The sequence below is a fragment of the Pseudophryne corroboree genome, chromosome 1 (assembly GCF_028390025.1).
Source record: "Pseudophryne corroboree isolate aPseCor3 chromosome 1, aPseCor3.hap2, whole genome shotgun sequence".
Lineage (NCBI taxonomy): Eukaryota > Metazoa > Chordata > Amphibia > Anura > Myobatrachidae > Pseudophryne > Pseudophryne corroboree.
This window is the reverse complement of record NC_086444.1, coordinates 630,680,247-630,706,467: the sequence shown is the minus strand read 5'-3', so window position 1 is coordinate 630,706,467 and position 26,221 is coordinate 630,680,247.

Here is a 26,221-nt window from a genome sequence, read left to right as displayed (position 1 = left end):
TACGGTACAGTAGTCCACTGCTCTACCTCTGTGTCGTCAAGTATACTATGCATCCATACCTGTGCTGCATTTTAGTTGTGCGCAGTATATAGTAGGAGGGGACAGTGCAGAATATTGCTGAGACCACCAGTATATATATATATAGCAGTACGGTACAGTAGTCCATTACTCTGCCTCTTTGTCGTCAAGTATACTATGCATCCATACCTGTGCTGCATTTTAGTTGTGCGCAGTATTTAGTAGGAGGGGACAGTGCAGAATGTTGCTGTGACCACCAGTATATATATAGCAGTACGGTACAGTAGTCCATTGCTCTACCTCTGTGTCATCAAGTATACTACAAAAGTTCAGTAAAATGACCCAAAAATCAAAATTAAAAGCGTCTGATGAGAAGCGTAAGTTTGCCAATATGCCATTTACGACACGGAGTGGCAAGGAACGGCTCAGGCCCTGGCCTATGTTCATGGCTAGTGGTTCAGATTCAAATGAGGATGGAAGCACTCATCCTCTCGTTAGAAAACTGCAGTGCCACTCCTAGATGGGCCAGGTGTTTGTGTCGGCCACTTGGGTCGCTTAGCTTAGCCACACAGCTACCTCATTGCACCTCTTTTTTTCTTTGCACCATGTGCTATTTGGGGACTATTTTATAAATCTGCCATCCTGTCTGACACTGCAGTGCCACTCCTAGATGGGCCAGGTGTTTGTGTCGGCCACTTGGGTCGCTTAGCTTAGCCACACAGCTACCTCATTGCACCTCTTTTTTTCTTTGCATCATGTGCTGTTTGGGGACTATTTTTTAAATCTGCCATCCTGTCTGACACTGCAGTGCCACTCCTAGATGGGCCAGGTGTTTGTGTCGGCAACTTGGGTCGCTTAGCTTAGTCACACAGCTACCTCATTGCACCTCTTTTTTTCTTTGCATCATGTGCTGTTTGGGGACTATTTTTTAAATCTGCCATCCTGTCTGACACTGCAGTGCCACTCCTAGATGGGCTAGGTGTTTGTGTCGGCCACTTGGTTTGCTTAGCTTAGTCACACAGCTACCTCATTGCACCTCTTTTTTTCTTTGCATCATGTGCTGTTTGGGGACTATTTTTTAAATCTGCCATCCTGTCTGACACTGCAGTGCCACTCCTAGATGGGCCAGGTGTTTGTGTCGGACACTTGGGTCACTTAGCTTAGTCACACAGCTACCTCATTGCACCTCTTTTTTTTCTTTGCATCATGTGTTGTTTGGGGACTATTTTTTAAATCTGCCATCCTGTCTGACACTGCAGTGCCACTCCTAGATGGGCTAGGTGTTTGTGTCGGCCACTTGGTTTGCTTAGCTTAGTCACACAGCTACCTCATTGCACCTCTTTTTTTCTTTGCATCATGTGCTGTTTGGGGACTATTTTTTAAATCTGCCATCCTGTCTGACACTGCAGTGCCACTCCTAGATGGGCTAGGTGTTTGTGTCGGACACTTGGGTCACTTAGCTTAGTCACACAGCTACCTCATTGCACCTCTTTTTTTTCTTTGCATCATGTGTTGTTTGGGGACTATTTTTTAAATCTGCCATCCTGTCTGACACTGCAGTGCCACTCCTAGATGGGCCAGGTGTTTGTGTCGGCCACTTGGGTCGCTTAGCTTAGCCATCCAGCGACCTCGGTGCAAATTTTAGGACTAAAAATAATATTATGAGGTGTGAGGTGTTCAGAATAGACTGGAAATGAGTGTAAATTATGGTTATTGAGGTTAATAATACTATGGGATCAAAATGACCCCCAAATTCTATGATTTAAGCTGTTTTTGAGGGTTTTTTGAAAAAAAACACCCGAATCCAAAACACACCCGAATCCGACAAAAAATTTTCAGGGAGGTTTTGCCAAAACGCGTCCGAATCCAAAACACGGCCGTGGAAGTGAATCCAAAACCAATACACAAAACCCGAAAAATGTCCGGTGCACATCACTAATACAAATATGACTATTTATCAGAATCACTGAGTACTCCCTCCAGTTACATTTTCATAAGCTCACTAAGTTACTTATGAATTTAGTTTTTTATTCATTATCCAAACTGTTATATAATGCAAAAGAAAATTAAATTGTGACTGGTAGTTGAACCTTTATATGCTCCTTAATATGTCATCCATTCAGTAGTGGTTATACTCATAACCTATGGATATGAATGTGACTGTTGGATGAGATAACTGAGTGTATTCACAACAGCTATATTCAAATATATTCACTAAGCTGTTTATGAATTGTAATAAATTCCCATAACTTCAATATATAATACCCCAGTAGATTTCATAATATGTCTGATGGTTTTATTATAAGGTATTCGAGAGGTTCCCTCATTAATATAGTGACAAATTCTTTCAATAGTGCAGCCTTATAAGTTTTCAACTGAATTCATACACGAGTCATTCATGTTCAAAGAGTCTGTGCGTCTACTATTTCTGATACTCTGAACTTTAAGGTATCCTCTTAAAAAAATCATGTTTCCTATATATCTATCTGATGTAACAGGTATTTAGAGCTGGACTATAGAACACATACTATGGGGTATATTTTACTAAAATTCGTATCTGTGTCGATTTGGAGTGTAATTAAACACGAATGACATCGAATGTGTGAATTTGCAACTTTTTTTTTTTTTTACGCCTTATTTACTAAGCTGTCGTATTTTGATTTTTCTCATTTTTCGATGTCAATGTCATTCGTGTTTTTTAAGGGTAGAATGCGGCCGATTTTGTGTTTTTGCTGCCATGTTTTTGTTTTTTTTAACAAATGCGTCATTTGAATGTTACGGCAGTGTTTCTCCGTTCCCGGACGCGATTTTTTTCTAACTTTCGTTTTTGTCACTCGTCCGTGATTGGTTTGTTTCCTGATGGAGGAGTGTCTGTGCTCATTACTATAAAACCGCCCCAAACCATCCGAACCTCGTGGGTTTAGCTAGTGGAGAGGTGAGAGGAAGTGGTGTTTGGTGTTGGTGAGTAGTTTGGAGTATTTTGTGGTTTGGAGGTGGATTTTTGCGATTGCGGAGTGCTGTACTGTGTGTGTAAATAGTCTTGTCATACTTGTTGTGTAGTTATTTAAAAGTCTGTTTACTTTTTTGTCTTTGTAAAAAAAAAAGTCAGTCTATTGTCATTGTGTGTGTGTGTGTGTGTGTGTGTGTGTGTGTGTGTGTGTGTGTGTGTGTGTGGTGTGTAGTGGTAGTGGAGGAGTATGTTGTGTGTTTTTTTTATAATTGTTATTTGTTGTATGTCCCAATCAGAGGTGAGTGAGGTGGAGGAGGTGAGTGAGAGGGAGGAGGTAAGTGAGGAGGAGGGGGAGGTTGCTGCTGCGGCCTCGAGTTATAGTGACAGTGATGGTGCTGTGGCTCCGCAGCCACGCACCACTACAAAGACTGGGCGCAATGTAAAGTTCAGCTATGCAGAGAATGTCGCATTGGTGCGGGAGCTGATGAAACATCATCATCAGCTGTTTGGCCATGATGCTGCCAAGGTACCTTCACGCAGGAAGAGTGTTCTGTGGGGGAAGGTAGTAGCGGCAGTTAATAGTTAGGGTGTGGTGAGGAGGACCGAGGACATGTGTCATAAGCGTTTCTACGATATCAAGCGCCGTTTCAAGGCGAAGATGGCCAAGGAGGCAAAGTCTGCCAGGCAAACAGGGGGTGGACATCCCTTCAGAGCGTCATATCATGATTGGGAGGAGCCTGTGCGGTCCCTTATTCCGCCAGAAGTGGTTGGTGCGACTTATGTCCGGGATTCGGATTGTCCAAGGCAGGATGGTGAGTTTGTTGTACAATATTTATATTATTTTAACATATGTTCTTTGTCCTTAGTTGTGTGAAATGTGTTGTAGCTGATTCTGTTTGTAAGTGGCTCAATTATTGAAATGTGTTGGTGATTTTTTTTTTAGCATAAATAGTTATGTTATTTACCTTTGTCTTGTGAAGTTAGCAGTTGTCCTGTCCCTTTTGCAGCATAATTTTTTTTTCCATTTAAATGAAGTGTGACTCGTGTTTTCATGAATGTTTAATACATTTTATTTATTTATTTTTTTGGTTAATGCATGTTGTTGTGGATAGGCCTTTGTGTGCAAGATGTGATTATTGCCGCAGAATAATTTACATTTTTTTTAATGATAATAATATATTTGTTTATTGTGAGTTATTTGTGGCTCCAATTTTTATGTTTCTAACAGACTAATATTCTTGTTGTGTTAAAGTTCCACGGTTGGTTTTGTAGTTGTATAATATTGTTAATTATGCATCTTAGGGCAGGCATGTCCAAACTGCGGCCCTCCAGCTGTTGTGAAACTACATATCCCAGCATGCCCTGACACAGCTTTAGCATTCACTGACAACAAAACTGGGTCAGGGCATGCTGGGATATGTAGTTTGCCAACAGCTGGAGGGATGCAGTTTGGACATGCCTGCCTTAGGGTATGGATTGTTTGTTGTAATTGGTTCATTATTAAAGTATACACACCCAATTAAGTCAGACAGAAAAGCATAAGCCAAGTTTAGTTTAATTGTCTTAATGTTCTTCATATGTCCACATCACAATAATGTTTTGGAGTAAATATGTATTCACAATATAATGATCATAAGGTCAAAATTCCTATTTCAACAGTACGAAAGAGAGCCAGCACAGCCAGGACACAAACCACACTGGCAAGAGATGCGGATGCTGGCAATGCAGGTAAGACTGTTGTGGGTTCACATATTCTGTAAACCCATAGGGCTCTATTCAAGAAGCAGTGAAAAGAGTGGAGCAGTAAGTCAGTGGAGAAGTTGCCCATGGCAACCAATCAGTGACTCTGTATAATTTTAAAGTATGCAAATTATTAATGTTACGTTAATGCTGATTGGTTGCCATGGTCAACTTCTCCACACTTTTTACTTCTTCATGAATAGACCCCATAACAAGACAGAATTATAATGTTTATATTATCCCATAGGAACTTCATCATCGCACCGCACTCCACTAAGATGACATTCGCAGGGGTCTGGCAGTCTCCAGAAGATGGGTAGTAAGAGACACCGTCTTGAGGCGGTAACTACACCCGCATCCTCACCACCACAACGGCGCATCTCAACTGTGTTGGCTCAGCCACCAGAAGCCATTTTGGCCAGTCCACAAAGCAATGAGCCACAATCCCCTCAGCTGTCTGGTGAGTAAACCTTATTTATTAAAATTAAATGCATTTTCCACAGTGTTTTTCCAAAAAAAACAAAAGCACACACTCATCCTTGTAATAAGCAACACCAGCAAACACATGTGGGTAACGTTACTAAGATAGGACTTCTATTTAAGATGTGATGTTGCCCATACCAACCAATCCTATTCTCCGTAACAGTAATACAGCACCTTCTCGAATATAATCCCTGCAATGTTATTGGTTGCTATGGACAACATCCCATCTTAAAACCAAATTCAATCTTAGTAATTTGACCCCATGGTAAGCATTATTTCGTGGTACACATCTCAAATTAACAATATGCGCTAAATAGGTGTGGCCACTTATGCCAACCATATTTTTAAGTATATGTTTTTTCACTATAATTGAAAATGTTTACTAGGAAAGACTGACAGCCTTTAACAATGTATGAGTGCATTGTTGTACACATTTAATGTATTCTATTTTTTGGCAAAAAAGGAAGCTTTAAACAGAATATGTAAAGGGTGTAATGTAGCATTTTTACAGTTTGTCAAAGTCAAAAATATTACATAAAGAGAACATACAAACCACACACATTTAAGTCGCTATACTTGCAAATATGCGCAGCGAGCACAGCAATATATGGTAACACACGCATTTACACGGACATGCCACAGAGATGGATTCGACACTTATTTCATACAGTACATAATTATAATATTATATATATCAAGCGCCAGACATCATGGTGATTTAAAATCACCTAATGAATTAATGTCATGAATGTGTATTATTTGAACGAAACCAGATACACCTGTCATGTTTACTATTAAAACAAGCAGATTGGTGTGTAGATTAATTTGATACTTGTTGTGAAGTTGTGGGACATTGCAGCGGATAGTTATGATTACATGTATAAAAGCTAAAATCACATCTATTTAAACAATAGAAGCTTCCAAACAGGAAACTCAGGCCAGCCACTTTGGACGTCCCCAAGGGCTGAGCATGTTCATCATGAACCCCTCCCCCAGAAACTAGTCACACAGGAAAGTAGTTCCTGTCTCTTGTGGGCTCAGGGTGACTTGCTTTTTGGTCTCAGACGATGATGGACTTGCTGGCAGATCAGTTCCTGTATTTATTTACAGAGAGAGGGAGACATAAGCTACATTGGAGGGAATGGTAATTGTATCGCTAGCATGTAACTGAAATTGTATGTAATTGTATGTAACTATGTATTAACTGCTTACTGTATGAGTTGTAACTATAGGTATACTGTACTTTGTAATATATATTGAATCCATATCCTTTTTAATAATAAATATATACATCAATGAGCTTTGGAACTCAGATAATGTGTGGGTGTATTGTTTTCTCTTATGGGATGCAGTGTTGTGCGATGTACAGTGCACATTTATGGGATTTGGTAATAAGATGTGCAGGCATTTACAATATATATTAGAGCGGGCATTTTAAATATATGTCAGAAATCAATTTGGCATTCATAGATGGGGGCTCTCACGGGATATCACATTATTAATGATGCACTGTACATTACAAACGCGGCTGTGATCGACCGGCTAATGATGGACGCATCGCAAAATGCTGACGAATCACATCCACGTGTATTGTGTTGTGTTATTAGTAAGATGCTGATATGAAATTTAAGGGACAATGCGTTTCTCATAATATTTAAGATGCTAAAATTTATTTTTATTGTTGCAAAACAAGGTTCAAATAAGTCATATTGTGTTTGATTCAGATTGGATTGTTTATCTGTTTAAGTAGGTTTAAAAGTATTCTTAAAAGTTGCTGCATAGCTTTGATATAATTTTTATTTTTAACTCAGGCCTAAAATAACTTCAGGTGCTTGCATGGTGTGTGATTTCTTTGTGACAAAGGAAGCCGCATGGTCTCTCCTCCATTTTGGACTAACCACATGGCCTGTCCACCATTTTGTGTAACCCTCATGGATGTGGAAGGGGGAGGAGCAGCGGCCATTTTGGGAAGGTCATTTTTCTAAATGGCTGATTTTCAGTCTGCTCAAGAATAATCAGCTTTCCTTGGTCACATGAAACACAATTTATGAGTTACCAATGCATTTATTTAACCCATGCCACATTTATAGAAATTGTATGATTTGTGCTATTGCGGACATACGGTTTTGTACACGTGTCTCGGACAAAGGACGGAACTGCACACGCGGCGTAAGCACGGTCGCGTGTTTACACAAATTGCGTAAGAATATGGTCGCTAAGTACAAATTACACAATAGTTCGTTTAGTTTAAAGGTGGGACAGTAGCCACGCTACAATAGCACCAAACTACCCGGTTTCTAAATAAATTTAGTATAAAAACAAAGTTTAGTATAAAACTCTTATTTACTGTATTGCCTCTGGGAGTAAAACTGCTTATCTGAATGAATGATGATTTTCTGTACAGAAAAAAACCCAAAAAAAACCCAAAGTGTATTTGAGTGAGTGAACGTAGGAGCGAGTGGAAATTTGAACCCCGGAATTCGGAATCTCGTCGTGTGGTACATCAAGTGAGTGGAGACTTGGTGGCGTGAGGCGGCTGACTCACGTTAGTATAAGGTTTAATACGTAAGTTGTGAGGAGACTTACACAGGAGCGTGGTAGGGAATTGTGAATTATGAACTGTGTGACCCATGTAGTTTTTTTTTATACGTTCCGGCTGAGGTTTCGCAGCCTGAAAATCGATTCCAGTGGTCGTACGGCAGATAAGTAACAAGCACCTATATGCTGTGCGATTGGACCGCGCGTTTGTGGGTGCGATAGATAGCGCAACGTGACATCCTTTTTATGAGCTTTGCGTAAAATCACAGTATCATCAGCGCTGTATAGAGCATACGCAAACGTGATTTGTGTATAATAAAGTGCATAGGGAGTTTTCGCTGGTCTCTCTCAGGAAAATCTCCAACGGCCGATACTTTACTGGAAAGGGTAAGTTATTCCTAAAAACTTCCAGTAAATATAGGTCACATAGGGCCCTAAGTTGGGTACATTGCCTTCGCTATCGACAGCGTATGGTAGTACTGGCCAACGTGGGCGGTGAGCGGGTGAAGAGCGCTCGGAGAACTTTCACCGTTACCTTATATTCAGTATTTTGGTGTTTGTGGGAAAAGGCCCACAATTATGGGAGCCAGTTGCTCAAGTAAGGGACGTTTTGTAACCAGGGTTCAGGTTGAAGAGCCGCGGCCCATGGGGTCAGCGAAGTTTAAAGGAAAAAGTAATGAAGACTTTTTGTCTAAATGGGAACGTGTGACTGACAAAGATAGGGAACCATTCCCTAAGGTGGGCAGCTTTGAACCAGAGGTATTGCAGAACTTAAGTATAAGAATATGTCTGATAAAATCCCCAAAACAAAGGGTCAGACATACAAATTGTTTAAACCTGTGACAGCAAGAGGGGTTGGTGAGTTTGATCCTAAGGTATTGCAGGTGGTATGTTTAACCAAAGTCATATAAGACAAGAATGGAAACTGTTTGAACTTGTAGCAACAATAAATAAATAGGGGGAAAAAAAGAGAATGCAAGTACACCGCCTTATGTAGATGTGGAAGCAGTTACGGCCAGCATACAAACTATAGAAAATAATAAAAAAATATGAAAAATATGACTGTAACCTTTATATGTACTAATGAATGTTGAAGTTTTATTTAGGAGGAGAAGGTGACCTGATCATTTTCAGCCATTTCTCATGCACCCAGAGGAGTATCCAACCGGTAAAAGAAGAGCAGTAGCTTATGGGGGAAGTGGCTGAGACCAGTGGAACAGGTAAGTATGGTATCATTCGTGTACATATATAGTAAAATAAAAAAAAATTAAGCAAAAAAATCAAGAAAGTAACGTCAGAAATGGAGAAAAACCTGTCCGCACATTAGTATTTGCCAGCAGGAAAGCGGACAGAGACACGGTAACCCCAGGGTATTTCTTTCAGTTACCATATAAGAAGTATTTGTTCCTAGTAATGCCCCTAGTAAAGATGAGCTCGGAAATGTTTGATGGACCATGTACAGACCCTTAATACGGGATGAGAAGGATTGAATGAATACTTCGCATGACCTAGAAGCTTGTTAAACTTTTTTTTTTTTTTGTCTCTTGCAGAAATAGAAAACTCTCCACCTGGATAAGACCACTGGTAAACACTAATTCGGCAAATGGGAGGTGGCTGTCTCTGTGCAAATGGACGGGCTCAATAAGACATTGAGTGTCAGGGTACAGACTTCTTTGCAAAATTGGAAAGGTCACAGTAGCTAATCTTAGATAGTGTGCTATTGAACATCACAAGAATAGTGTTAGGCGCAGAGAACAACAGGTGGAGAGGTTGAGGACGGTAAGTATACTGGCACATACAGGAAAGACCCATCAGTCCAAACCCCAGATCCCTAATTGTCAATAATATGTTACACTTGTAGGAAGGAAGGGCATTTTGCCAGAGATTGTAGGAGTAGTAGGACACATAGTCAATATAGATCCCCTAGACAGAAAACACAAGCCACATTATTAAACACATAGACGGGACCAAGGGACATATAGTAAAGAATCATAAGCCATATAGAAAACACAAATTCGGCTAATGGGAAGAACAAAATAAATGCAACTTACTAATGTTACATTTCACTGTTCTAGATGCATGTCCATCACAGGTAGAGGAAATTATCTCACAGATACCGGGTTCCCTATGAACTTAGGATGGACAGGACACTGGATTGATGGCTGGGATAGTCCCAGTAGAGATAAGACACAGAGAAATGTTTTTTTTTAAGGGGAGTAGACCAAGTAGAGAATCACTTCCCCGTAGTGCCCAATCCAGTTGTCAAATTTTTATAAAATCTTCTTCACCTCTACAAACTCATCTGTCACCAACCTCTATTCTGTTTCTCTACAGTTTCCTCTTCATCTTTTGCGTTCACACAGGGTGGTACAATACATGGACCCAAGTACAGTTCAAACTCCACATGCCTAGGTCCTTCAGAGTTCTGCCCAAACCCAGTATATCTCAACAGCACGATGACACCAGTATTACTGCAGTGTGCCTTGTCATGCACAAAGGGTGGAGAATGGGAATACTGGTGAAGGGAAATTTTGTATAGACACTGATATGCCTGTTGGTGAATGGCAAACCTGACATTTTCTTTTTCATTCTCTTCTTCTTTCTCTCCTCTAGAGATGTTTCTTTTTTTTCTTTGAGTTATGCTCATGGTACTCTACACTGCAAACACACAATAGTTAAATTAAGATACAAAAATTAGTGTTCCCTACAGGAAGAGGCAGTCTGGAGGACAAAGGGGTATGGCCAGGAGTCCTCAGGACTGCAGGCAGGTGGACATGGTACGCCAGTAGCCCTCAGAGCATACCTTCCAAGTCTAGCTGAGGTGGCACATGGTCTGACTCATCTAGGCAAAGAGGGTAGGTACAGGCTGATGAGAGCCTACTGGTGTGCGCCAGGATTCTATTCTCATGCAGGTAAGAGAGCAATGACCTGTCTTACTTGCTTGAGGAAGAATATTAGTAAAGCAATACCAACAGAGCCATCCCATATCCCTCCTGCAGACAGATCTTTTCAGGAAATACAAATCGACTTTGTACAGTCAACACCCTTTAGGAATTATTGTTATGTATTGGTGTGCACTGATGTTTTCTCAAACTGGGTAGAGGCATTTCCTGCCGCCACGGATGCTGCTGTGTTTACCGCAAAGAAAATTTGCGCAGTTTTTTGTGTGTAGATAATGGTACCCCTAAAGGTTTAGCAAAGCTTGAAATTGTACTATTGTGATCATAGATACTGCCACTAGTATTATGTATTTGTGTCTTGTTGGGTTGTTTTTGGAAGACAACCTCATGTCATGATTGATCCGCACAATGATCAGAAATACACCAATGAGGTGACAGTACAGTACCTTGTTGAGATGAGCCAGCATTTGAGAACTTGACAAAAGAACTTGAAACTGTTGATTGCTGGTATGCCAAATGCTAACTGTATTGATTATGAACCAAGAGACTGTGTGATTGCCCTTACGCTCAGGTTGCCTAATAGACAGGTGGGAAGGACCATACCAAGATTTATTGACAGCACTAAAGGTCGCCGAAAGAAAGACTTGGGTCCACTCGTCCCACTGCAAGAAGGTCGCTGATCTGGAGAGAACTCGTGACAAAGTAGTTTATTGCTCACATTCATCGAGTTTGTGAACTGTGTGTTTGAAGTGAACTGTGTGTTCCAAGTGAACTGTGTGTTCAAAGAGCAAGGTGGAGAGCAAAGTGAACTGTGTGTTCCAAGTGAACTGTGTTTTCAAAGAGCAAGGCAGAGAGAACCTCGTATCACCAGAGACTCTGTTCCGTGAAGACTGAGAGGCGGCAATGTTGGACACTACCTGAGCGTACTAAAGGACTGCAGAAAGACCAGTCATTGTAATTGATTTGTTATGAACAAGAGTTGTTTTGTTCTATTTCTCTTTTCTCTCTTTCCCGCTGACAAACATTTTCTTTCAGGATATTCTATTTTTGCAAGGTTTTTTTTATGAGGAGTCGAGTGTGGGACTGGAACTGGTTCTGTAGGAAGGAGTGATCTCCTTATAGGATCCCAGGATTAGCCGATCAGTTTGTTAAAATCAGATAAAAATCAAATGTCTAGTAGTTATGGAGTTCAGAGGTAATCAGGAACAGTCAGACAATGGCTATTCACACACTGCAGATAAAGAACTCACTAACATATGTGGAAGAAAGGTTTATGAGTGGCTCTCCCTGAACTCGGAAGGTTTATGTTATTTAGGAAGGACACTACTTATAACCCTTGTTCAATGATTAAACAGACCTTGCATACGTTCCAGAAATGGAAACAATGTTCAGAAAATGATAGGAATATGTAGATCATGAAAATTTTATATGTCACTGTCACGATTTGTTTGTGTCTTTTTCACCTACCCAGCAGAACCTCAATAGAATCCAAACATCCGTGTACAAAGACGTGGGTACATGTATGTGTGAAATGTTCGTCGCAAATCAGACATTATAGGCCAAAGCACTGTCCCAGCATACTCGATAGGTTGAATGTTGTCCCACACCCAACCAGTGTCCTGTGACCGCCGAGTGCATATAGAGGATGTCTCGTCCTCCTCCCTGTCTTCCCCAAATATAGTCAAGTGTCTGATTTGCGAAATGCATACATACTTGTGTCTAGGTCACCGACAATGGTATGAAATATTTTTTTCTTATGTTAATAATTGATGGCAGTTATTGTTTACTGCCAAAGGGTGGACTGTCAAAGTCAAAAATATTACATAAAGAGAACATACAAACCACACACATTTAAGTCGCTATACTTGCAAATATGCGCAGCGAGCACAGCAATATATGGTAACACACGCATTTACACGGACATGCCACAGAGATGGATTCAACACTTATTTCATACAGTACATAATTATAATATTATATATATCAAGCGCCAGACATCATGGTGATTTAAAATCACCTAATGAATTAATGTCATGAATGTGTATTATTTGAACGGAACCAGATACACCTGTCATGCTTACTATTAAAACAAGCAGATTGGTGTGCAGATTAATTTGATACTTGTTGTGAAGTTGTAGGTCATTGCAGCGGATAGTTATGATTACATGTATAAAAGCTAACATCACATCTATTTAAACAATAGAAGCTTCCAAACAGGAAACTCAGGCCAGCCCCTTTGGACGTCCCCAAGGGCTGAGCATGTTCATCATGAACCCCTCCCCCAGAAACTAGTCACACAGGAAAGTAGTTCCTGTCTCTTGTGGGCTCAGGGTGACTTGCTTTTTGGTCTCAGACGATGATGGACTTGATGGCAGATCAGTTCCTGTATTTATTTACAGAGAGAGGGAGATATAAGCTACATTGGAGGGAATGGTAATTGTATCGCTGGCATGTAACTGAAATTGTATGTAATTGTATGTAACTATGTATTAACTGCTTACTGTATGAGTTGTAACTATAGGTATACTGTACTTTGTAATATATATTGAATCCATATCCTTTTTAATAACAAATATATACATCAATGAGTTTTGGAACTCAGATAATGTGTGGGTGTATTGTTTTCTCTTATGGGATGCAGTGTTGTGCGATGTACAGCGCACATTTATGGGATTTGGTAATAAGAAGTGCAGGCATTTACAATATATATTAGAGCGGGCATTTTAAATATTTGTGAGAAATCAATTTGGCATTCATAAGTTCTACGTGTTTGACCATTAAGTTAAGCTCATAGCCCAACATTTACCTTAAAGATTGTTGTAATGAGTAGGGAACCAAAGAAGCCACATTTTTTTAATATAATGTCCAATATAATCATAAGTTTAGCCCACACTCTATTTATAATTTTCTACATGCATATTAAGAAGTAATGCATGTTGTCGTAAAGCACAATAAAAGCAGAAGCCCAACAGTAACTAAATTGTGGCTTTCTTCAACCCCATACAGAACCAGACATCATGCCCCAGGATACCCAGCAGGAAACTGACTTGCAGCAAACTTTCACACTACACCTGCAAGCAGTTGATCCGAACCAGCCACCCACGCAGGCTGACATTAATCCATCAACCCAAACAACCCCCACCCAACAATTGAGCCCAACACCACCCCAGCCACAAATGGGACAAGACTTTTGTTCCAGTTGGTCCACACAACAGGCCCAACACTATGCCTGTCTGCAAAACCACAGCCAATACCTTGCCAGTCTGCCACATCATCTACCGAGACTGAGTAGAAACTCAGGCAGACTGACTGTACAACTTGGCAGAGTGGCCAATAGCATGGAACACATGAGAGCAGACAACAGCCAAATGATAGGAAGCTTTCAACGCATCATGGACGATCAAAACTGCCAGCAACAAGCCCTCATACAACTAATCCAGAACAAATCAGCTAATCACAGAAAGTATGTCCAGAATAGTCGCCAACAACACAGCCGCAACAACATAACTGACAGCAAGCATCAACAACCTGAGCCAAAATATCAATTTGTTGGCAGCCCAGCAACAAGGCTCAAGCTCAGGGACAACCACACCTAGCCAGACCCCAATTTCCTCCCCAGTTAGGCGATCAAGCAGAACACGGCCCAATGTGCCAACAGAATCCTCTGCAGCCACCAAAAAAACAACAAAAAAATGAGCAAGCAACAAAAAAATAATAAAGTATTGTCACATATAACTCACGATTCTAGATTTGTGGCCAACACAATTATAGTGTTTAAGATAATAAATAACTCAAATGCTATATGTGTAATGTTTAATTTGTTATTGACTGACAGTGTAATCTGAAAATGTTATTGGGTAATTGTAAACAACATGCCTAATATCAAACAAAAACGCTTCACAAACATAATTCATAAATACATATATTTTATGTTTGGGATTGGCAATGTTCAGTTAGATAAATTAAGACTTACCTGTAAAATGACGCATAATCAGTTACTGGCTTACCTGCCCCCCTACATCTGTACTCACACTGTGGCAAGATGTTTCTATGTCCTCTACTTGCTGACTGTTTACTTCATGTGTGCAATCTATGGCACCCAGCACATTGGGCATGCCAGCAAGCTCATAGAAAGATACCCTGACTGCATGCCACTACGACTCCTGGGTAGGGAAGCAGATAGAGGCATCTATGTGTGGATGCAAAGCATCACAAACCTGAGTGGACATTTCAAAATATAAGGGGAGTGTCATGACGTGTTTAAAATACAATACTGTGTTATATTACATAACAGAAGCACAACTTAGACATAGAGGAGTATGTATGTGTTAACTTACCTGATTTTAAAATTTAGAAAAGGTGGCCTGTGAGATAGCAATTACATCGCCAGTCACAGCATGAAAGCTGCCAGTAGCCATAAAGTGCAACACAGCCAGGAGTTTGTCCAGGCCTGAGACAGAGTGAGAGCGTGCTGTCTCAGGGTCTAGGTCCAGTTTGACAAGGTCATACAGACGGGAAACGATGTTTGTATGTAGCCAGAACATCTGTATGAGCTGGTCATCGGCCAATGCGTTAAAGTTTAAACGCCCCCTAAAAAAACGAGCCCTGCACAGCCTCAGCGGAACCTGTACAACCTGCTGACTAGAGATGAGCGCCTGAAATTTTTCGGGTTTTGTGTTTTGGTTTTGGGTTCGGTTCCGCGGCCGTGTTTTGGGTTCGAACGCGTTTTGGCAAAACCTCACCGAATTATTTTTGTCGGATTCGGGTGTGTTTTGGATTCGGGTGTTTTTTTCCAAAAACACTAAAAAACAGCTTAAATCATAGAATTTGGGGGTCATTTTGATCCCAAAGTATTATTAACCTCAAAAACCATAATTTACACTCATTTTCAGTCTATTCTGAATACCTCACACCTCACAATATTATTTTTAGTCCTAAAATTTGCACCGAGGTCGCTGTGTGAGTAAGATAAGCGACCCTAGTGGCCGACACAAACACCGGGCCCATCTAGGAGTGGCACTGCAGTGTCACGCAGGATGTCCCTTCCAAAAAACCCTCCCCAAACAGCACATGACGCAAAGAAAAAAAGAGGCGCAATGAGGTAGCTGTGTGAGTAAGATTAGCGACCCTAGTGGCCGACACAAACACCGGGCCCATCTAGGAGTGGCACTGCAGTGTCACGCAGGATGGCCCTTCCAAAAAACCCTCCCCAAACAGCACATGACGCAAAGAAAAAAAGAGGCGCAATGAGGTAGCTGTGTGAGTAAGATTAGCGACCCTAGTGGCCGACACAAACACCGGGCCCATCTAGGAGTGGCACTGCAGTGTCACGCAGGATGTCCCTTCCAAAAAACCCTCCCCAAACAGCACATGACGCAAAGAAAAAAAGAGGCGCAATGAGGTAGCTGTGTGAGTAAGATTACCGACCCTAGTGGCCGACACAAACACCGGGCCCATCTAGGAGTGGCACTGCAGTGTCACGCAGGATGTCCCTTCCAAAAAACCCTCCCCAATCAGCACATGATGCAAAGAAAAAGAAAAGAAAAAAGAGGTGCAAGATGGAATTATCCTTGGGCCCTCCCACCCACCCTTATGTTGTATAAACAAAACAGGACATGCACACTTTAACCAACCCATCATTTCAGTGACAGGGTCTGCCACACGACTGTGACTGATATGACGGGTTGGTTTGGACCCCCCCCAAAAAAGAAGCAATTAATCTCTCCTTGCACAAACTGGCTCTACAGAGGCAAGATGTCCACCTCATCTTCACCCTCCGATATATCACCGTGTACATCCCCCTCCTCACAGATTATCAATTCGTCCCCACTGGAATCCACCATCTCAGCTCCCTGTGTACTTTGTGGAGGCAATTGCTGCTGGTCAATGTCTCCGCGGAGGAATTGATTATAATTCATTTTAATGAACATCATCTTCTCCACATTTTCTGGATGTAACCTCGTACGCCGATTGCTGACAAGGTGAGCGGCGGCACTAAACACTCTTTCGGAGTACACACTTGTGGGAGGGCAACTTAGGTAGAATAAAGCCAGTTTGTGCAAGGGCCTCCAAATTGCCTCTTTTTCCTGCCAGTATAAGTACGGACTGTGTGACGTGCCTACTTGGATGCGGTCACTCATATAATCCTCCACCATTCTATCAATGTTGAGAGAATCATATGCAGTGACAGTAGACGACATGTCCGTAATCGTTGTCAGGTCCTTCAGTCCGGACCAGATGTCAGCATCAGCAGTCGCTCCAGACTGCCCTGCATCACCGCCAGCGGGTGGGCTCGGAATTCTGAGCCTTTTCCTCGCACCCCCAGTTGCGGGAGAATGTGAAGGAGGAGATGTTGACAGGTCGCGTTCCGCTTGACTTGACAATTTTGTCACCAGCAGGTCTTTCAACCCCAGCAGACCTGTGTCTGCCGGAAAGAGAGATCCAAGGTAGGCTTTAAATCTAGGATCGAGCACGGTGGCCAAAATGTAGTGCTCTGATTTCAACAGATTGACCACCCGTGAATCCTTGTTAAGCGAATTAAGGGCTGCATCCACAAGTCCCACATGCCTAGCGGAAACGCTCCGTGTTAGCTCCTTCTTCAATGCCTCCAGCTTCTTCTGCAAAAGCCTGATGAGGGGAATGACCTGACTCAGGCTGGCAGTGTCTGAACTGACTTCACGTGTGGCAAGTTCAAAGGGCATCAGAACCTTGCACAACGTTGAAATCATTCTCCACTGCACTTGAGACAGGTGCATTCCATCTCCTATATCGTGCTCAATTGTATAGGCTTGAATGGCCTTTTGCTGCTCCTCCAACCTCTGAAGCATATAGAGGGTTGAATTCCACCTCGTTACCACTTCTTGCTTCAGATGATGGCAGGGCAGGTTCAGTAGTTTTTGGTGGTGCTCCAGTCTTCTGTACGTGGTGCCTGTACGCCGAAAGTGTCCCGCAATTTTTCTGGCCACCGACAGCATCTCTTGCACGCCCCTGTCGTTTTTAAAAAAATTCTGCACCACCAAATTCAAGGTATGTGCAAAACATGGGACGTGCTGGAATTTGCCCATATTTAATGCACACACAATATTGCTGGCGTTGTCCGATGCCACAAATCCACAGGAGAGTCCAATTGGGGTAAGCCATTCCGCGATGATCTTCCTCAGTTGCCGTAAGAGGTTTTCAGCTGTGTGCGTATTCTGGAAAGCGGTGATACAAAGCGTAGCCTGCCTAGGAAAGAGTTGGCGTTTGCGAGATGCTGCTACTGGTGCCGCTGCTGCTGTTCTTGCGGCGGGAGTCCATACATCTACCCAGTGGGCTGTCACAGTCATATAGTCCTGACCCTGCCCTGCTCCACTTGTCCACATGTCCGTGGTTAAGTGGACATTGGGTACAACTGCATTTTTTAGGAGACTGGTGAGTCTTTTTCTGACGTCCGTGTACATTCTCGGTATCGCCTGCCTAGAGAAGTGGAACCTAGATGGTATTTGGTAACGGGGGCACACTGCCTCAATAAATTGTCTAGTTCCCTGTGAACTAACGGCGGATACCGGACGCACGTCTAACACCAACATAGTTGTCAAGGACTCAGTTATCCGCTTTGCAGTAGGATGACTGCTGTGATATTTCATCTTCCTCGCAAAGGACTGTTGAACAGTCAATTGCTTACTGGAAGTAGTACAAGTGGGCTTACGACTTCCCCTCTGGGATGACCATCGACTCCCAGCGGCAACAACAGCAGCGCCAGCAGCAGTAGGCGTTACACGCAAGGATGCATCGGAGGAATCCCAGGCAGGAGAGGACTCGTCAGACTTGCCAGTGACATGGCCTGCAGGACTATTGGCATTCCTGGGGAAGGAGGAAATTGACACTGAGGGAGTTGGTGGGGTGGTTTGCGTGAGCTTGGTTACAAGAGGAAGGGATTTACTGGTCAGTGGACTGCTTCCGCTGTCACCCAAAGTTTTTGAACTTGTCACTGACTTATTATGAATGCGCTGCAGGTGACGTATAAGGGAGGATGTTCCGAGGTGGTTAACGTCCTTACCCCTACTTATTACAGCTTGACAAAGGGAACACACGGCTTGACACCTGTTGTCCGCATTTCTGGTGAAATACCTCCACACCGAAGAGCTGATTTTTTTGGTATTTTCACCTGGCATGTCAACGGCCATATTCCTCCCACGGACAACAGGTGTCTCCCCGGGTGCCTGACTTAAACAAACCACCTCACCATCAGAATCCTCCTGGTCAATTTCCTCCCCAGCGCCAGCAACACCCATATCCTCCTCATCCTGGTGTACTTCAACACTGACATCTTCAATCTGACTATCAGGAACTGGACTGCGGGTGCTCCTTCCAGCACTTGCAGGGGGCATGCAAATAGTGGAAGGCGCATGCTCTTCACGTCCAGTGTTGGGAAGGTCAGGCATCGCAAACGACACAATTGGACTCTCCTTGTGGATTTGGGATTTCAAAGAACGCACAGTTCTTTGCGGTGCTTTTGCCAGCTTGAGTCTTTTCAGTTTTCTAGCGAGAGGCTGAGTGCTTCCATCCTCATGTGAAGCTGAACCACTAGCCATGAACATAGGCCAGGGCCTCAGCCGTTCCTTGCCACTCCGTGTGGTAAATGGCATATTGGCAAGTTTACGCTTCTCCTCCGACAATTTTATTTTAGGTTTTGGAGTCCTTTTTTTTCTGATATTTGGTGTTTTGGATTTGACATGCTCTGTACTATGACATTGGGCATCGGCCTTGGCAGACGACGTTGCTGGCATTTCATCGTCTCGGCCATGACTAGTGGCAGCAGCTTCAGCACGAGGTGGAAGTGGATCTTGATCTTTCCCTAATTTTGGAACCTCAACTTTTTTGTTCTCCATATTTTATAGGCAGAACTAAAAGGCACCTCAGGTAAACAATGGAGATGGATGGATTGGATACTAGTATACAATTATGGACGGACTGCCACGGTTAGGTGGTATAAAAAAACCACGGTTAGGTGGTATATATTATAATAATAATACAATTATGGATGGACGGACTGCCTGCCGACTGCCGACACAGAGGTAGCCACAGCCGTGAACTACCGCACTGTACACTGGTTGATAAAGAGATAGTAGTATACTCGTAACAACTAGTATGACACTATGACGACGGTATAAAGAATGAAAAAAAAACCACGGTTAGGTGGTATATATTATAATAATAATACAATTATGGATGGACGGAATGCCTGCCGACTGCCGACACAGAGGTAGCCACAGCCGTGAACTACCGCACTGTACACTGGTTGATAAAGAGATAGTAGTATACTCGTAACAACTAGTATGACACTATGACGACGGTATAAAGAATGAAAAAAAAACCACGGTTAGGTGGTATATATTATAATAATAATACAATTATGGATGGACGGACTGCCTGCCGACTGCCGACACAGAGGTAGCCACAGCCGTGAACTACCGCACTGTACACTGGTTGATAAAGAGATAGTAGTATACTCGTAACAACTAGTATGACACTATGACGACGGTATAAAGAATGAAAAAAAAACCACGGTTAGGTGGTATATATTATAATAATAATACAATTATGGATGGACGGACTGCCTGCCGACTGCCGACACAGAGGTAGCCACAGCCGTGAACTACCGCACTGTACACTGGTTGATAAAGAGATAGTAGTATACTCGTAACAACTAGTATGACACTATGACGACGGTATAAAGAATGAAAAAAAAACCACGGTTAGGTGGTATATATTATAATAATAATACAATTATGGATGGACGGACTGCCTGCCGACTGCCGACACAGAGGTAGCCACAGCCGTGAACTACCGCACTGTACACTGGTTGATAAAGAGATAGTAGTATACTCGTAACAACTAGTATGACACTATGACGACGGTATAAAGAATGAAAAAAAAACCACGGTTAGGTGGTATATATTATAATAATAATACAATTATGGATGGACGGACTGCCTGCCGACTGCCGACACAGAGGTAGCCACAGCCGTGAACTACCGCACTGTACACTGGTTGATAAAGAGATAGTAGTATACTCGTAACAACTAGTATGACACTATGACGACGGTATAAAGAATGAAAAAAAAACCACGGTTAGGTGGTATATATTATAATAATAATACAATTATGGATGGACGGACTGCCTGCCGACTGCCGACACAGAGGTAGCCACAGCCGTGAACTACCGCACTGTACACTGGTTGATAAAGAGATAGTAGTATACTCGTAACAACTAGTATGACACTATGACGACGGTATAAAGAATGAAAAAAAAAACACGGTTAGGTGGTATATATTATAATAATAATACAATTATGGATGGACGGACTGCCTGCCGACTGCCGACACAGAGGTAGCCACAGCCGTGAACTACCGCACTGTACACTGGTTGATAAAGAGATAGTAGTATACTCGTAACAACTAGTATGACACTATGACGACGGTATAAAGAATGCAAAAAAAACCACAGTTAGGTGGTATATATTATAATAATAATACAATTATGGATGGACGGACTGCCTGCCGACTGCCGACACAGAGGTAGCCACAGCCGTGAACTACCGCACTGTACACTGGTTGATAAAGAGATAGTAGTATACTCGTAACAACTAGTATGACACTATGACGGTATAAAGAATGAAAAAAAAACCACGGTTAGGTGGTATATATTATAATAATAATACAATTATGGATGGACGGACTGCCTGCCGACTGCCGACACAGAGGTAGCCACAGCCGTGAACTACCGCACTGTACACTGGTTGATAAAGAGATAGTAGTATACTCGTAACAATTAGGATGACACTATGACGGTATAAAGAATGAAAAAAAAACCACGGTTAGGTGGTAGGTATATAATAATAAATAATACAATTCTGGTCGGACGGACTGCCTGCCGTGTGCCGACACAGAGGTAGCCACAGCCGTGAACTACCGCACTGTACACTGGTTGATAAAGAGATAGTAGTATACTCGTAACAATTAGGATGACACTATGACGGTATAAAGAATGAAAAAAAAACCACGGTTAGGTGGTAGGTATATAATAATAAATAATACAATTCTGGTCGGACGGACTGCCTGCCGTGTGCCGACACAGAGGTAGCCACAGCCGTGAACTACCGCACTGTACACTGGTTGATAAAGAGATAGTAGTATACTCGTAACAATTAGGATGACACTATGACGGTATAAAGAATGAAAAAAAAACCACGGTTAGGTGGTAGGTATATAATAATAAATAATACAATTCTGGTCGGACGGACTGCCTGCCGTGTGCCGACACAGAGGTAGCCACAGCCGTGAACTACCGCACTGTACACTGGTTGATAAAGAGATAGTAGTATACTCGTAACAATTAGGATGACACTATGACGGTATAAAGAATGAAAAAAAAACCACGGTTAGGTGGTAGGTATATAATAATAAATAATACAATTCTGGTCGGACGGACTGCCTGCCGTGTGCCGACACAGAGGTAGCCACAGCCGTGAACTACCGCACTGTACACTGGTTGATAAAGAGATAGTAGTATACTCGTAACAATTAGGATGACACTATGACGGTATAAAGAATGAAAAAAAAACCACGGTTAGGTGGTAGGTATATAATAATAAATAATACAATTCTGGTCGGACGGACTGCCTGCCGTGTGCCGACACAGAGGTAGCCACAGCCGTGAACTACCGCACTGTACTGTGTCTGCTGCTAATATAGACTGGTTGATATTTAAAGAGATATTAGTAGTATACAACAATACTATACTGGTGGTCAGGCACTGGTCACCACTCCTGCAGCAAAAGTGTGCACTGTTAATTAATATAATTGTACTCCTGGCTCCTGCTAACAACCTGCAGTGCTCCCCAGTCTCCCCCACAATTAATTATAAGCTTTTAATTTATACATTGATGACTGTGCAGCACACTGGGCTGAGCTGAGTGCACACAGACTGAGTCACACTGTGTGACTGACTGTGCTGTGTATCGTTTTTTTTTTCAGGCAGAGAACGGATATAGCAGAGAGAAGTGAACGGATATATTATATTAAATAAAAGTTAACTAGCAACTGCACTGGTCACTGACTGTGGTAAACTAACTCTGTCTGCGACTCTGCACAATCTCTCTCTATCTAATCTATCTATCTCTATTCTAATGGAGAGGACGCCAGACACGTCCTCTCCCTATCAATCTCAATGCACGAGTGAAAATGGCGGCGACGCGCGGCTCCTTTTATAGAATCCGAGTCTCGCGATAGAATCCGAGCCTCGCGAGAATCCGACAGCGTCATGATGACGTTCGGGCGCGCTCGGGTTAACCGAGCAAGGCGGGAAGATCCGAGTCGCTCGGACCCGTGGAAAAAAAAGTGAAGTTCGTGCGGGTTCGGATTCAAAGAAACCGAACCCGCTCATCTCTACTGCTGACCATGTTCAGTTTCGTCGCCCTGGTTTATTGTAGCCTGCTGGAGCACTCTCAGGTATCCCACAGGCAAAAAAAAAAACAGTACTACACACGGCAGCAGCCATTTCAGAGTGAGAGATGTTAAAAATGTGCTTGTTTCCCTTTTAAAGGACCAAAAATGAAGGTGTGATTAATGTAGAATTGTAAACACATGTAAACACGCTTCTCAAAAGCAGGTCTATTTTTTTCCAGCCTTTTTTTTACGATTCACTTTTTTTCACGGCCACCAATGCACTTTCACGGTAGAGATTTCAATTACGAATGCATAGTAAATTACCGAGTTGTATACCTAAACAGCCGCGTTTGACCGATGGTGTATTAATTCGTATTTTTTTAACTTTGACTTCCAAAAAAATACGAATGCCCTTATCACTGCCGAGATTTGAGTTTAGTAAATTCCCGAGATGACACTTTGAAGAAAAAACAAAAAAACGGTCAAAATCGGGAGCTTAGTAAATATACCCCTGTTTCTATACAGAAATAAATCTTACTGGATAGTATGTGATCACCTTACACCAATCTTATCCTACAACTTGTGACAGATATTTTCTACTGAGATGTGTTCCTATAATGACCACTGTTTCCCCCCACCTCCCTGTTTTCCACCCAAATACAACCAACAGACCTATCTGCAATTCCTACAATTTTTGATGCTGCAAAGACTGAACATTTAAGCAAAAAATAAGATTTTACTCACCGGTAAATCTATTTCTCGTAGTCCGTAGTGGATGCTGGGACTCCGTAAGGACCATAGGGATTAGCGGCTCCGCAGGAGACTGGGCACAACTAAAGAAAGCTTTAGGACTACCTGGTGTGCACTGGCTCCTCCCACTAAGACCCTCCTCCAGACCTCAGTTAGGATACTGTGCCCGGAAGAGCTGACACAATAAGGAAGGATTTTGAATCCCGGGTAAGACTCATACCAGCCACACCAATCACACCGTATAACTCGTGATACTATACCCAGTTAACAGTATGAAATATAACTGAGCCTCTCAACAGATGGCTCAACAATAACCCTTTAATTAGGCAATAACTATAAACAAGTATTGCAGACAATCCGCACTTAGGATGGGCGCCCAGCATCCACTACGACTACGAGAAATAGATTTACCGGTGAGTAAAATCTTATTTTCTCTGACGTCCTAAGTGGATGCTGGGACTCCGTAAGGACCATGGGGATTATACCAAAGCTCCCAAATGGGCGGGAGAGTGCGGATGACTCTGCAGCACCGAATGAGCAAACTCTAGGTCCTCCTCAGCCAGGGTATCAAACTTGTAGACTCTTACAAAAATGTTTTAACCCGACCAAGTAACAGCTCGGCAAAGTTGTAAAGCCGAGACCCCTCGGGCAGCCGCCCAAGAAGAGCCCACTTTCCTCGTGGAATGGGCTTTTACAGATTTAGGGTGCGGCAGTCCAGCCGCAGAATGTGCAAGTTGAATCGTGCCACAGATCCAGCGAGCAATCGTCTGCTTAGAAGCAGTAGCACCCAGCTTGTTGGGTGCATACAGGAGAAATAGCGAGTCAGTTTTCCTGACTCCAGCTGTCCTGGAAACATATACTTTTCAGGGCCCTGACTACGTCCAGTAACTTGGAATCCTCCAAGTCCCAAGTAGCCGCAGGCACCACAATAGGTTGGTTCACATGAAAAACTGATACCGCCTTAGGAAGGAATTGGGAACGAGTCCTCAATTTCGCCTTATCCATATAAAATACAGATAAGGGCTTTTGTATGACAAAGCCACCAATTCTGATACACGCCTGGCCGACGCCAAGGCCCACAGAATGACCACTTTCCACGTGAGGTATTATAGCTCCATGGATTTAAGTGGCTCAACCCAATGCGACTTCAGGAAATCCAAAACCACGTTGAGATCCCACGGTGCCACTGGAGGCACAAACGGGGGCTGACTATGCAGCACTCCCTTAACAAAAGTCTGAACTTCAGGCAGTGAAGCCAGTTCAATTTTGGAAGAAAATCGATAAAGCCGAAATCTGGACCTTAATGGAACCCAATTTTAGGCCCATAGTCACCTCTGACTGTAGGAAGTGCAGAAATCGACCTAGCTGAAATTTCTCCTTTGGGGCCTTCCTGGCCTCACAGTACGCAACATATTTCCGCCATATGCGGTGATAATGGTTTGCGTTCACTTCTTTCCTAGCTTTAATTAGCGTAGGGATAACTTCCTCCGGAATTCCCTTTTCCTTCAGGATCCGGCGTTCAACCGCCATGCCGTCAAACGCAGCCGCGGTACGTCTTGGAACAGACAGGCCCCCTGCTGCAGCAGGTCCTGTCTGAGCGGCAGAGGCCATGGGTCCTCTGAGATCATTTCTAGTGATGAGCGAGGTTCGGTTTTACTCGGTTTTACTCGGTTTTACTCGGTTCTCAAAACGGCATCTTATTGGCTATCCAAAACACGTGACATCCGTGAGCCAATAAGATGCCGTTTTGAGAACCGAGTAAAACCGAGTAAAACCGAATCCGCTCATCACTAAGATTCATTTCTTGGAGTTCTGGTTACCAAGCTCTTCTTGGCCAACCCGGAACAATGAGTATAGTTCTTACTCCTCTCCTTCTTATTATTCTCATTACCCTGGGTAAGAGAGGCAGAGAAGGGAACACATACACCGACTGGTACACCCACGGTGTTACCAGAGCGTCCACAGCTATCGCCTGAGGGTCCTTGACCTGGCGCAATATCTTTGTAACTTTTAGTTGAGGCGGGACGCCATCATGTCCACCTGTGGCCTTTCCCAACGGTGTACAATCATTTGGAAGACTTCTGGATGAAGTCCCCACTCTCGCGGGTGGAGGTCATGTCTTCTGAGAGAGTCTGCTTCTCAGTTGTCCACTCCGGGAATGAACACTGCTGACAGTGCTAACACATGATTTTCCGCCCATCGGAGAATCCTTATGGCTTCTGCCATCGCCATCCTGCTTCTTGTGCCGCCCTGTCGGTTTACATGAGCGACCGCCGTGATGTTGTCTGACTGGATCAGCACCGGCCGGTGTTGAAGCAGGGGTCTAGCCTGACTTAGAGCATTGTAAATGGCCCTTAGTTCCAGAATATTTATGTGTAGGGAAGTCTCCTGACTTTTCCATAGCCTTGGAAGT